At 41.4% G+C, this 11889-nt stretch overlaps 1 pseudogene; it reads left to right on the top strand.

The window, feature by feature from the left end:
- The first annotated feature begins 3852 nt into the window (after nucleotides 1–3852).
- On the top strand, nucleotides 3853–9956 carry LOC126617220 (auxin response factor 2-like; annotated as a pseudogene).
- Nucleotides 9957–11889: the final 1933 nt, after the last annotated feature.

Raw genomic sequence — 11889 nt, 5'->3', positions numbered from 1 at the left:
CTTGTGACAGCCACAACTTCTTGGATTTTCTGTCACGAATTATCTCCATGCCCAAAATCTGCTTGGCTGGCCCTAAGTCCTTCATGTCAAAGGACTTAGATAACTCTTCTTTGAGCTTTTTAATCATAAAAGCATCTTGACCGACAATCAACATGTCATCAACATAAAGCAACAAAATGATGAATTTACCTCCAGAAAATTGTTTGATATAGACACAAGAGTCAGCATGAGTTCTCTTGTACCCATTACTCACCATGAATGAGTTGAACTTCTTATTCCACTGTCTCGGAGCCTGCTTAAGACCATATAAGCTTTTCTTGAGCTTGCACACCAAAGTTTCTTTACCCTTGACTTCAAAGCCTTTGGGTTGCTCCATATATATCTCCTCTTCTAAGTTACCGTGGAGAAATGCAGTTTTAACGTCTAACTGCTCGAGCTCAAGATCCATGCTTGCTGCCATACCAAGGATAACTCGAATGGAAGTCATCTTCACCACCGGTGAGAAAATCTCATCAAAGTCAACTCCTTTCTTTTGACCAAAACCTTTGACAACCAAACGAGCCTTGTACCTTGTCATGTTGTCGTCATTTTTCAATTTGAACACCCACTTGTTTTTCAATGCTTTTCTGCCCTTTGGAAGCTCCACCAGCTCATAGGTATTATTCTTTAATAAGGAATCCATCTCTGACTCCATTGCCTTCATCCATTTATCACTGTCGTTATGAGCTCTGGCCTCCTCATAAGTTTCGGGCTCTCCATAATTAGTCAACATGATATACTCTGATGAAGAATACTTGGTAGACGGTCTTCGACTTCTGCTGGATCTTCTGACCTGATCTTCATTCTCTTGCGGGGCTAGAGGCTCCCCCTGATTGGATTCTCCTTGAATCTGCTCTTCTTGACTAGGCTCCCCCTGATCAGCAATCTCATGGTCTGGCACATCTTGATCAGGCTCCTCTTGATCAGCATTATCTGATTCTGCAGGCACTTCATTGGCAGTTGCTTCAGGGATGTCATCGTGACTTTCTTCATCTGAAACTAATGGATCAACTCCTCTGACTGCGCCATCTGGTTGTGCCTCTTTATCCGAATCCCCAATTGTTTGATCTTCATAAAAGACCACGTCTCTACTTCGGATAAACTTCTTCTGGTATGGGTCCCATAATCTGTAACCAAAATCTTCACCGCCATAACCAAGAAAGATGCACGGTGTAGCTTTGTAGTCTAACTTCGATCTCTGCTCTTTGGGCACATGCACAAAAGCTTTGCAACCAAACACCTTCAGATGAGAGTAAGACACATCATTACCAGTCCATACTCTCTCTGGAACATCAAGACCTAATGGTACTGATGGAGATCGATTGATCAAATAGCAGGCTGTCCTTACAGCTTCACCCCAGAACTGCTTAGATAACTTTGCAGTCCTCAACATACACCTGACTTTCTCCATGATGGTTCGGTTCATTCTTTCAGCAACACCGTTATGTTGTGGAGTTCCAGGAACTGTCTTCTCATGACGTATGCCATGTTTTACACAATACTCTCTAAACTGGTGAGATGTGTACTCGCCGCCGTTGTCGCTACGAAGGCACTTGAGAGGTTTCCCAGTTTCCCTCTCCACCATGGCATGGAACTCCTGGAATGTCTGAAACACCTGGTCTTTGGATTTCAACAAATACACCCACACCCTTCGTGAAGCATCATCAATATAAGTAACAAAATATTTATTTCTTCCAAGTGACTCGACTTCCATGGGACCACACACATCTGAATAAACAAGATCTAACAAGTTTCCTTTCTTTGTAGATGGAACAGAAAAACTAACTCTTCTTTGTTTTCCGAATAAACAATGCTCACAAGAGTTTAACGACGTACCTTTGGTAAAGGGAATGTGAGACTTCTTTGCCAAAACTTGTAGGCCTTTCTCGCTTATGTGGCCTAGCCTCTTATGCCATAAGTCTAGAGATGAGTCCTCCACAGCATTCAACTCACCTTTCAAAACCTTGGCATTTGACCGGTACAACGTACAACAAAGTCGTGCTCTTGCTACCACCATTAAGCCTTTAGTAAGCTTCAATTTTCCTTCGCCAATATGGTGATAATATCCTTGTCGATCAAGGGTACCGATGGATATCAGATTGAGACGTATATCAGGAATATGTCTCACATCTTTCAACATCAATTGGCAGCCGAGATTAGTTCTTAGACATATATCACCAATTCCAAGAATTTTGGAATAGCTTTCATTCCCCATCTTCACTATGCCAAAGTCACCTTCTTTGTATGTACTGAAGAACTCCCGTTTGGACGTAGCATGGAAGGAAGCTCCATTGTCAAAGATCCATTCAATGTCTCTGTCAGAGTTGCCCATATGCAGACATTCACCAACAGACAATATTTCTGGTACATCACCACATATGACAGCAGTGGTATTGCCAGTATCATCTTTCTTCTGATTGTTTCCTTCCCTTTGCTCTCTCTTCCAAACTCGACAATTTTTCTTCATAAGGCCTTCTTTGCCACAATGGTGGCATGCACCCCTGAACCTTGACTTGGATCGGCTAGGACTCCTGCCATGACCTCTAGGCCCTCTACTCTTGCTTCTTCCGCGGTTCTCTGTGACAAATACTTGGCTGCTATCTGTGCCAGAAGTCTTTCTCCTTGTTTCTTCATTGAGCATGCTATTTTTAACATTATCAAGAGTAAGAACACCATTAGAAGCAGAGTTACTTATACTCACCACAAAGGTCTCCCAACTGTCTGGCAAGGATCCAAGTAACAAGAGCGCTTGTAGCTCGTCCTCGATCGTCATTTTCATAGTAGCAAACTGGTTGATGATATTCTGGAAATTGTTCAAGTGTTCTGCTACACTTAAACCATCCTTGTACTTCACATTGATGAGCTCTTTGATCAAGAAGGCTTTCTTGGCTGGGGTCTTCTTCTCGAACAAGGACTCAAGCTTCGTCCAAAACTCGCGAGCATTGGTTTCATTAGACACATGGTGAAAAACACTATCATCCACCCATTGTCTAATTGTGCCAATAGCCTTGCGATTCATCTTCTTCCACTCGGCATCGGACATGCTCTCGGGCTTAGCGGCATCTCCTTCAATTGGCTCATGCAAATCCTTGCAATAGAGAATGTCCTCCATCCTTGGCTTCCATGTTACCCAATTGGAGTTGGTGAGTTTGATCATAGTGCCACTTCCTTCCATCTCGTAGTACGAGCCAACCGGGCTCTGATACCACTTGTTAGGAATGTCGGTACTACAAGATAGAGAATGCACAAAGTAAAGTAGAAAATGGACACCAAAAATTTATGTGGTTCGGCAATTTATGCCTACGTCCACCAAACAAGGATCAATCTTCACTATATGAAAAGATGAGTACAACAAGAGTAGTCTTACCAAGCCAAAGACAAGGCTTGATGGATACAAGAAAGTAGGACACACACTTTCTATCACACTAAACTTCACTCACACAATGTGTAGTGGAACACTCTCACTCTCACTCTTGGAGTGGAACTCTAGCTTTGGACTTGATCCTTTGCTACTCACTACTCTCTTGATTTGTTGTTTCACTACAACATCACACCCATATTTATAGGTGAGGGTTTGGCATTCTACTAGTTTCTAGTGTATTCTTCAAACCTCTAGCATAGAAAGATCTAGACTAGCCACATACTTGTAGCTTCTAGATCTTTCCATTTGCAACCAAGGAAGCTAGTACTCTCTAGCTTCTTCCATCAACTTAATAACATGCTAGAATTGTCTAGCAAGCTCCAGCCTCATCTCTTGCTTACTAGAATAATCTAGAACATTGATCATGGGCTGGACCATATACCAACATTACCTTGCTTCCTGTGATCGAGGTTAGCTAATGAGTGCTCCGATGACTTTATTTAGGACCTCGTAGGAGATTTACATTATTTATCCGCTTTGGAACTTCTTCCTCTGACGTTTTGAATGTATAACATATGTGTACTGTTCTGGCACCTTGCAGGAAGACCAGCTAAGTGTAGAGGAAGAAAATACTCCACCCTTGCCTCGGCGAACCAGTACACGCTCCTTTAGCAAGACACTCACCCCGTCAGACACAAGCACCCATGGTGGATTCTCTGTTCCAAAACGAATAGCTGATGAGTGCTTTCCACCTCTGGTCGGTATCCTTGTCTTTCCATCTAAGTAACACCCATTTGAAATGATATGATACACATCTGATAAGAAATAAAGTCACCAATTAAACCTTTGCTACCAGTTCATCCGCATGTTACAAATGTTTTTGCAGGACATGTCTCAGCAACCACCGGTACAAGATCTGGTAGCAAAGGACTTGCAGGGATATGAATGGCACTTTCGCCATGTATATCGAGGTATCTTTACTACTCATGCATGGTTTTCGCTTAACCTTCTCAACTGGATTCATCATATAAGACTAATCTTAAACTTACAATGCATGCCCCATAATGTAGGTCAGCCAAAGAGGCACCTGCTTACTAATGGTTGGAGTACGTTTGTGGCTGCAAAAAGACTTGTCGCTGGGGATGCATGTATCTTTGCGAGGTATGCTTGTTAGAAAGTCAATATAACTAGATAGGAATGTTTTATTTAATTGATTTGTAATTGATACTTTCTGTTATCGTATTCCTAGTTTCTAGGTCTTCTTGTTATACAAGGAAAGGTATTGTATATATATTGAACATTCTATCAATGAAAGAATTCATTCTGGCTAAATACAGTTTTCACATGGTATCCAGAGCAGGTTCCAAACCCTAGCTCTTTTCTCTGCCGAAACCACCAGAACCTTTTTTTTTCGTTCGTTGTCCTCCTTCTCCATGGCTGACAGCGACAACACCATTATCAAGAAGGGCGACGGCGAGAGTTTTGCCGACCCTTATTTTCTTCATCCTTCAGATCATCCGGGTTTGATTTTAGTCTCCAAAAAATTGACTGGGGACAACTACAACACTTGGTGCCGAGCTATGGAGATTTCTTTAGGTGCCAAGAACAAAATTGGTTTTATTAACGGCAAGGTGAACATGCCATCTGAAACAAAGCAACCCGATGCTTACGCCGCATGGCAGAGGTGCAATAACATGTTACTTGCATGGATCATCAATTCCATTGAATCTGATATTTCAGATTCAATTCTTTACTTGAAGACAGCCTATGAAGTTTGGGAAGATCTTCGGGAAAGATTTTCTCAAAGCAATGCTCCACGAATTTTTCAGCTTCAAAGAGAGATTGCCTCTCTCACCCAAGGCCAACAATCTGTGGCTGTTTATTACACAAAATTGAAGAGTCTTTGGGATGAGTTAGCATCCTATAGTTCTTCGACAATCTGCACTTGTGGCGCACAACATGAAACCAATAGACTTATGCAGTTCCTCATGGGATTGAATGAGTCTTACAGTGCTATTCGTGGACAAATCCTATTGATGAATCCACTTCCCTCCTACCGACAAGCGTATTCCTCGATCATCCAAGAAGAAAAACAACGGGAGTTAGGCACTGGATCCCGCAGTCTAACTGAACCAGCAGCCATGGCGGTTCGCCATCAGCAGCAATCTTCCAAGAAGCAGCACCAACAGTCGCAGACCAGCAGCAACAGTCGACCTCCTCTTCACTGCTCTTACTGCGACGCTAAGTATCATACCGTTGAGACTTGTTGGCAGAAGAATGGTTATCCACCGGATCATCCCCGTCACAATCCCAACACGACACGCAACTCCAAACAAAATGGTGGTGGCAGCGGCTTCTCTCGTAGAAGTTCTTCTGCTCATCACGTTGCTTCTACTCCCACCATCAAGGATCTTCAAGCTGCTGTGCCCAACCTGTCCGAGAAGCAATATGCAGACATCTTTTCTGCCTTGACTTCCAAGAATGACAAATCACAAGCTGCGAATGAAGCACCACAAGCCCATGCCGCTCTCACTTCTCCACCACCCTCAGGTTTGTCTCCGCTTGTTCCCGGTCGATGGATCATCGACAGCGGAGCAACGGATCACATCACTTGCTCATCTAGTTTATTGACAAATTCCATTAACAATACCTCTTTGCCGCCTGTCTCACTGCCTAGCGGAGAGAAGGCTTCTATTACTTCGATTGGCAATATTCAATTAAGTGATTTACTACAATTGAAAGATGTTCTATGCGTGCCTTCTTTCCAAGTTGATTTATTATCTGTTGGAAAAATTACAGATGGGTTACATTGTTCAGTGACTTTTTTTCCCTCTTGGTGCATTTTACAGGACCTGATTTCGAAGGTGACGATTGGTGTTGGTAAGCGACGGGGCAATCTCTATTACCTTGTGGCGTTGGCTTCTACTTCCTCTCTGCAAAACCGACCCTCCTGTCACCTCATTACCGTTTCTGCTGACCTTTGGCACCGCCGTCTGGGGCATCCTTCTCTTGGGCGTCTACAATATTTAGCAAATCAAACCTTAAATTTCCCTTTTAATTCAAGTCATCGTTGTCATGTTTGTCCATTGGCGAAACAAACTCGCCAACCTTTTAGTCGTAGCTCCATTTCAACTTCTAGTTTTTTTGAACTTTTGCATTGTGACATTTGGGGTCCTCATAAAACTGCCTCCCTTACTGGTGCTCATTATTTCTTAACTATCGTTGATGATTTTTCTCGTTTCACCTGGGTTTTCTTAATGCGACACAAACATGAAACACAACCTACCCTCAAAACCTTTTTTGCTTATATTGAAACTCAATTTCACACCAAAATCAAACAAATTAGAGTCGATAATGGGGGTGAATTTTATTCCATGCGGGATTTCTTCTCTGACAATGGGATCATTTATCAACACTCTTGTGTCTACACACCACAACAAAATGGTGTTGTAGAACGCAAGCATCGCCACATCCTAGAAACTGCCCGAGCTTTGCGTTTTCAGTCTCATTTACCAGTTAAGTTTTGGGGGGAGTGTATTCTCACCGCCACTTATCTCATAAACCGTCTCCCTACACCATTACTTTCCAGAAAATCACCATTTGAGATACTATACAACAAACCACCTTCTTATTCCCATATGCGTGTTTTCGGTTGTCTTGCCTATGCCACGTCTGTCCATCCTTCCTCCAAGTTCTCTCCGAGGGCTCATCGATGTGTTTTTCTTGGTTATCCCCCAGGTCAAATGGCTTATAAGCTTTATGATCTTGAGACACATAAAATTTTCACCAATCGGGATGTTATTTTTCTTGAAGACACATTTCCTTTTGATCCATCCAACACCGCTGCACCCTCCCCTCCCTTATCCGATTTACCTCATTCCACACCTTTACCCATCCCACTTGATCCTATCACCCTTGACCATTCCACCACTACTCCACTCGATATTGTCCCCCACACTTCCACACCGCTTGACCCACCGCTTGCTCCATCCCCACCGCCTGACTCATCCTCACATCCTCCCACCTTTCACCCCCTCACGGACCCCCCCACGGACCCCACCCCTGACCTTCCTATTTCTCCTCAACCCACCCGTTTTTCCACACGCCACAAGGAGCCCAATGTTCGTCTCCGTGACTACGTTTGCTCGCAGGTGATGCAGCCCCCACTCCAATCTTCGTCGCCTTCGTCATCCGGTTCCACCAAAGGTACTCGTTATCCCATTTGTAATTCTATTTCCTATCACAGATATTCACCATTGCATCTTTCTTTTGTTGCTCACATTAGTCGAAGTGTAGAACCTTCTTCTTTTGCAGAGGCTCTTCAAGACCCTCATTGGCGCGCAACTATGGATTCAGAACTTGAGGCACTTTCTTCCAACAATACCTGGACTCTTACTCCGCTTCCTCCCGGCAAGCGTCCCATTGATTGTCGGTGGGTCTACAAAATCAAGCATAATGCTGATGGTTCTATCGAGCGTTACAAAGCTCGTTTAATGGCCAAAGGATTCACTCAAGCCGAGGGGATTGATTATCATGACACTTTCTCTCCCACTGCCAAAATGATCACCGTTCGCTGTCTACTTGCTCTTGCCGCTGGTCAAGGGTGGTCTCTTCAACAATTTGATGTTCATAATGCCTTTCTTCATGGCGACCTTCAGGAAGAAATTTACATGTCCCCTCCTCCTGGTCTTCGGCGTCAGGGGGAGAACCTTGTATGCCGCCTCAACAAGTCCTTATATGGTCTCAAGCAAGCCTCTCGACAGTGGTTTGCAAAATTCACAGAAGCTATTCTTGCCGCTGGTTTTACTCAGTCCAAAGCAGATTATTCTCTCTTCACCCAAAAGAACGGTACATCCTTCACAGCTTTGTTGATTTACGTTGACGATATTATTATTACGGGCAACAATTTAGATACCATTAATGCTCTCAAACGGTTTCTTCATACTCGCTTTCGTATTAAGGATCTTGGCAATCTGAAATATTTTCTGGGTATTGAAGTTTCTCGTTCAAAAAGAGGACTATGTATTTCACAAAGAAAGTATGCCCTTGAAATAATCAAGGATTGCGGCCTTTTGGGTGCAAAACCAGTAGGATTTCCAATGGAGGAAAACAAACTTTCAGATAAAGGTGAATTACTCAAAGACCCATCTTTGTATCGAAGATTGGTTGGACGGTTGATTTATCTTACCGTTACTAGACCAGACATCACATACTCCGTGCATGTACTCAGCCGTTTTATGCATCAACCGCGTCAACCACATATGGATGCAGCACTTCGAATTGTGCGGTATTTGAAGTCTGCACCAGGTCAGGGCTTATATTTTCAGTCAGATAATAAGTTAACTTTGAGGGCCTTTTGTGATTCGGATTGGGCTGGTTGTCCGATAACTCGACGTTCTACGACTGGGTATTGTATATTTTTGGGGAATTCGTTGATTTCGTGGAGGACTAAGAGGCAGAAAACGGTCTCACTTTCTAGTGCTGAAGCCGAATATAGGGCTATGGCTGGAACATGTTGCGAGCTCATTTGGTTACGGTATTTGTTAACAGATTTGCATGTACCCATTTCAGGACTTGCCATTATGTCTTGTGATAACCAGGCAGCATTGCATATTGCTGCTAATCCTATCTTTCATGAGAGAACACGCCACATAGAGATGGATTGCCATTTCGTTCGGGACAAGATTTTAGACGGCTCTATAGCTACTCGATATGTCAGTTCTTCTCAACAATTGGCAGACATATTTACAAAGGCCTTAGGCAAAGAAAAATTTTCATCCATGTTGGGCAAGTTGGGAGTTCTTGACATCCACTCTCCAACTTGAGGGGGAGTGTTAGAAAGTCAATATAACTAGATAGGAATGTTTTATTTAATTGATTTGTAATTGATACTTTCTGTTATAGTATTCCTAGTTTCTAGGTCTTCTTGTTGTACAAGGAAAGGTATTGTATATATATTGAACATTCTATCAATGAAAGAATTCATTCTGGCTAAATACAGTTTTCACAATGCTCTCTCTCTCTCCCTCAGTTAAAAGGTTAATTGGTCATCAGTTCCAGTTACGTAATGAATGGATTCTTGCTTCACAGATGAGAAAATGGAGAACTGCGTGTTGGCATACGCCGTGCAACCATAACACAACACACTGCGTCAACTTCTCTTATTTCTGGCCGTGCAACCATACTTGCCGACGCTTTCCATGCAGTTTCTACCGGCACCGTGTTTACTGTGTACTACCGCCCATGGTAAGCTGTTTGATCCTATGAGCTAATAATTTTTAGCTTGAATGCGTACAAGTATCATTTGGTATATACTAGTATACACATTTTCTTGGGTTTTAAGCATGAATCTTTTTATGTATCTGCAGGACGAGTCCTGCTGCATTCATACTTCCTTTTGATCAATACATGGAATCAGCCGAAATTGACATTTCCATTGGAATGAGATTCAAAATGCTTAATTTGTTGTAGAATATTTAATTTGTTGGGACACATGTTTAAGTACAAATGTGATATGAATATTTATGTGCTAGAGATCATGTAATAATGAATGTTCTAATGATTTTGGATTTGTCTAAATTTTTTGCAAGAGATGATCTATGAATGATGTTCTAAAAGATACATAAATCGAATTAAAATACATTACAAAGTAAACCCTATAAAAACATGTTTATAGTTGTGTAAAAAGAATAATATCACTGATCCGCCTTGTAGGCCATCTCCAGTGAGAGAGCTAAATGTCTAAAAGCCAAAAAAATGACCTAATTTGTCCAAAAAGTCATCTCTAACCAATGGCTAGGGTATAATTCTATTAAGCCCACTAGACCATTATTTGGCCTAAAGGGTATCAGTCTGACCAAATGTAGCCCTTATGTAGCCATTATTTGGCCAACCGAACGAGGGTCAGAGGGCTCGTTGTAGCTCTCTGGGCCTCCAAAATATTAATATTTTAATGAACAGTACATGACTATATTTGCCTCCATCTCCAACCGAAGGTCATATGGCTCATTTTAGCACTGTCACAAAAAATCATCTTCAACCAAGGACCAAACATAATTTATTATTTAAATTTAAAAACTACAATAACTTAACTTTATAGGAAAAAAATGATAATTTATTAATTTTTTTTTTTTACAAATTTTGGCCGAAAAAAACTGTTAAAAAATAAAAAATAAAAAATAACAGCTAGCTGACGTTAGCTAGCCATTGTATTTGAAAATTTGGCCTACCATTCCTATTAGATATAACCGACAGGAATAAGTATAATGTTGTCGGAAATAATCGACAGGAATAATGAAAATTATGGCTCGGCCCAGGGCTAGATGGCTGGCTGAGTTAGGCCAGTCGGTTGGCCTTTTGGCCATTTTTTGTCTAGTGGGGCCCATAAGCCCTTTGGCTTAGCTCTCGATTAAATACGGTTTTCGAGCTATTTTCAGCCATTTAGACTCTTTGGTTGGAGATTGTGTTAGCCCCTTTTTGGGGGCTTAACTCATCAGTTGCAATAATTGATTCAAATTTAACAGATAGATTTGAAAACATCAAATGGTAGTTTAATTAAATTAATTTATAAATGTAAAATATAAACTTATAACTAATAACTTATTGAGGAGACCATATTTAGTCATTCGGTTAGAGATGGTATGTGAGTATGACCTGACATTCTTTATTTAAAAATAATTTCACGGCCACGCCCTCATGGTTTTGTTTATGAGAACTCACGCGAGCAGAACTTCTTAGTGGGTCACCCATCCTATGAATGCTCTGGTCCCTTTCTCGCTTAACTTCGGAGTTTCTACAGAACCCGAAACTAGTGAGCTCCCAAAAGGTTTCGTGCTATATGGAGGTGAGCATGTACATATAAGGTCTAGAGGATCTACTCCCCTGGAGGATATGAGATCTAACACAAATAGTAACTGATGAAAACTGACTGCATGATGTACGATAAACAGTTAAGATGTGAGGATTATTAGAATCCTACAAAATGGATCCGAAAAAGAGCCTGGCCCATGTTAAGATGGCCTTAAAATATATGAAACCTAGATTGAATGCAACTATATATTGAAATTTGCAGTTATTGGACCGCCTGCCACAACAAAAGTCGTACGACATCCAAATACTCATTTTCAAGATCCCCTCAAATGTTTAAATGCCGCGTAAAATATGTCAATCGAATTAGAAATAGTCTAACTATTTGACATTTAGCATCATCATTTTTTATGTATTTTTTGGGGAATGTATTGTGATTACATTTTTAGGATAACTAATGAAAATGATTCGAAAATTTTGAGTTTTAACGATAATGACAAAATAAAGGGTAAAATGAAATGGTACCAGGATTGACTTTTTAGTGTAAAAAATTGGTTTTTCGTTAAAGCAATACCGAAAGCTTTTTGTTAAAATTCCCTAAATTTTTAGGTCGTAATATGCAAATAAAATGTTTGCCACTTTGTTGTTTCATCCAGTTAGTGATAGGTCAATTACGAGATCAA

Source organism: Malus sylvestris, chromosome 3, assembly GCF_916048215.2.
Source record: "Malus sylvestris chromosome 3, drMalSylv7.2, whole genome shotgun sequence".
Taxonomy (NCBI): Eukaryota; Viridiplantae; Streptophyta; class Magnoliopsida; order Rosales; family Rosaceae; genus Malus; species Malus sylvestris.
Note: the sequence above shows the minus strand (reverse complement) of the source record. Positions and strands in the feature narration are given on the sequence as shown.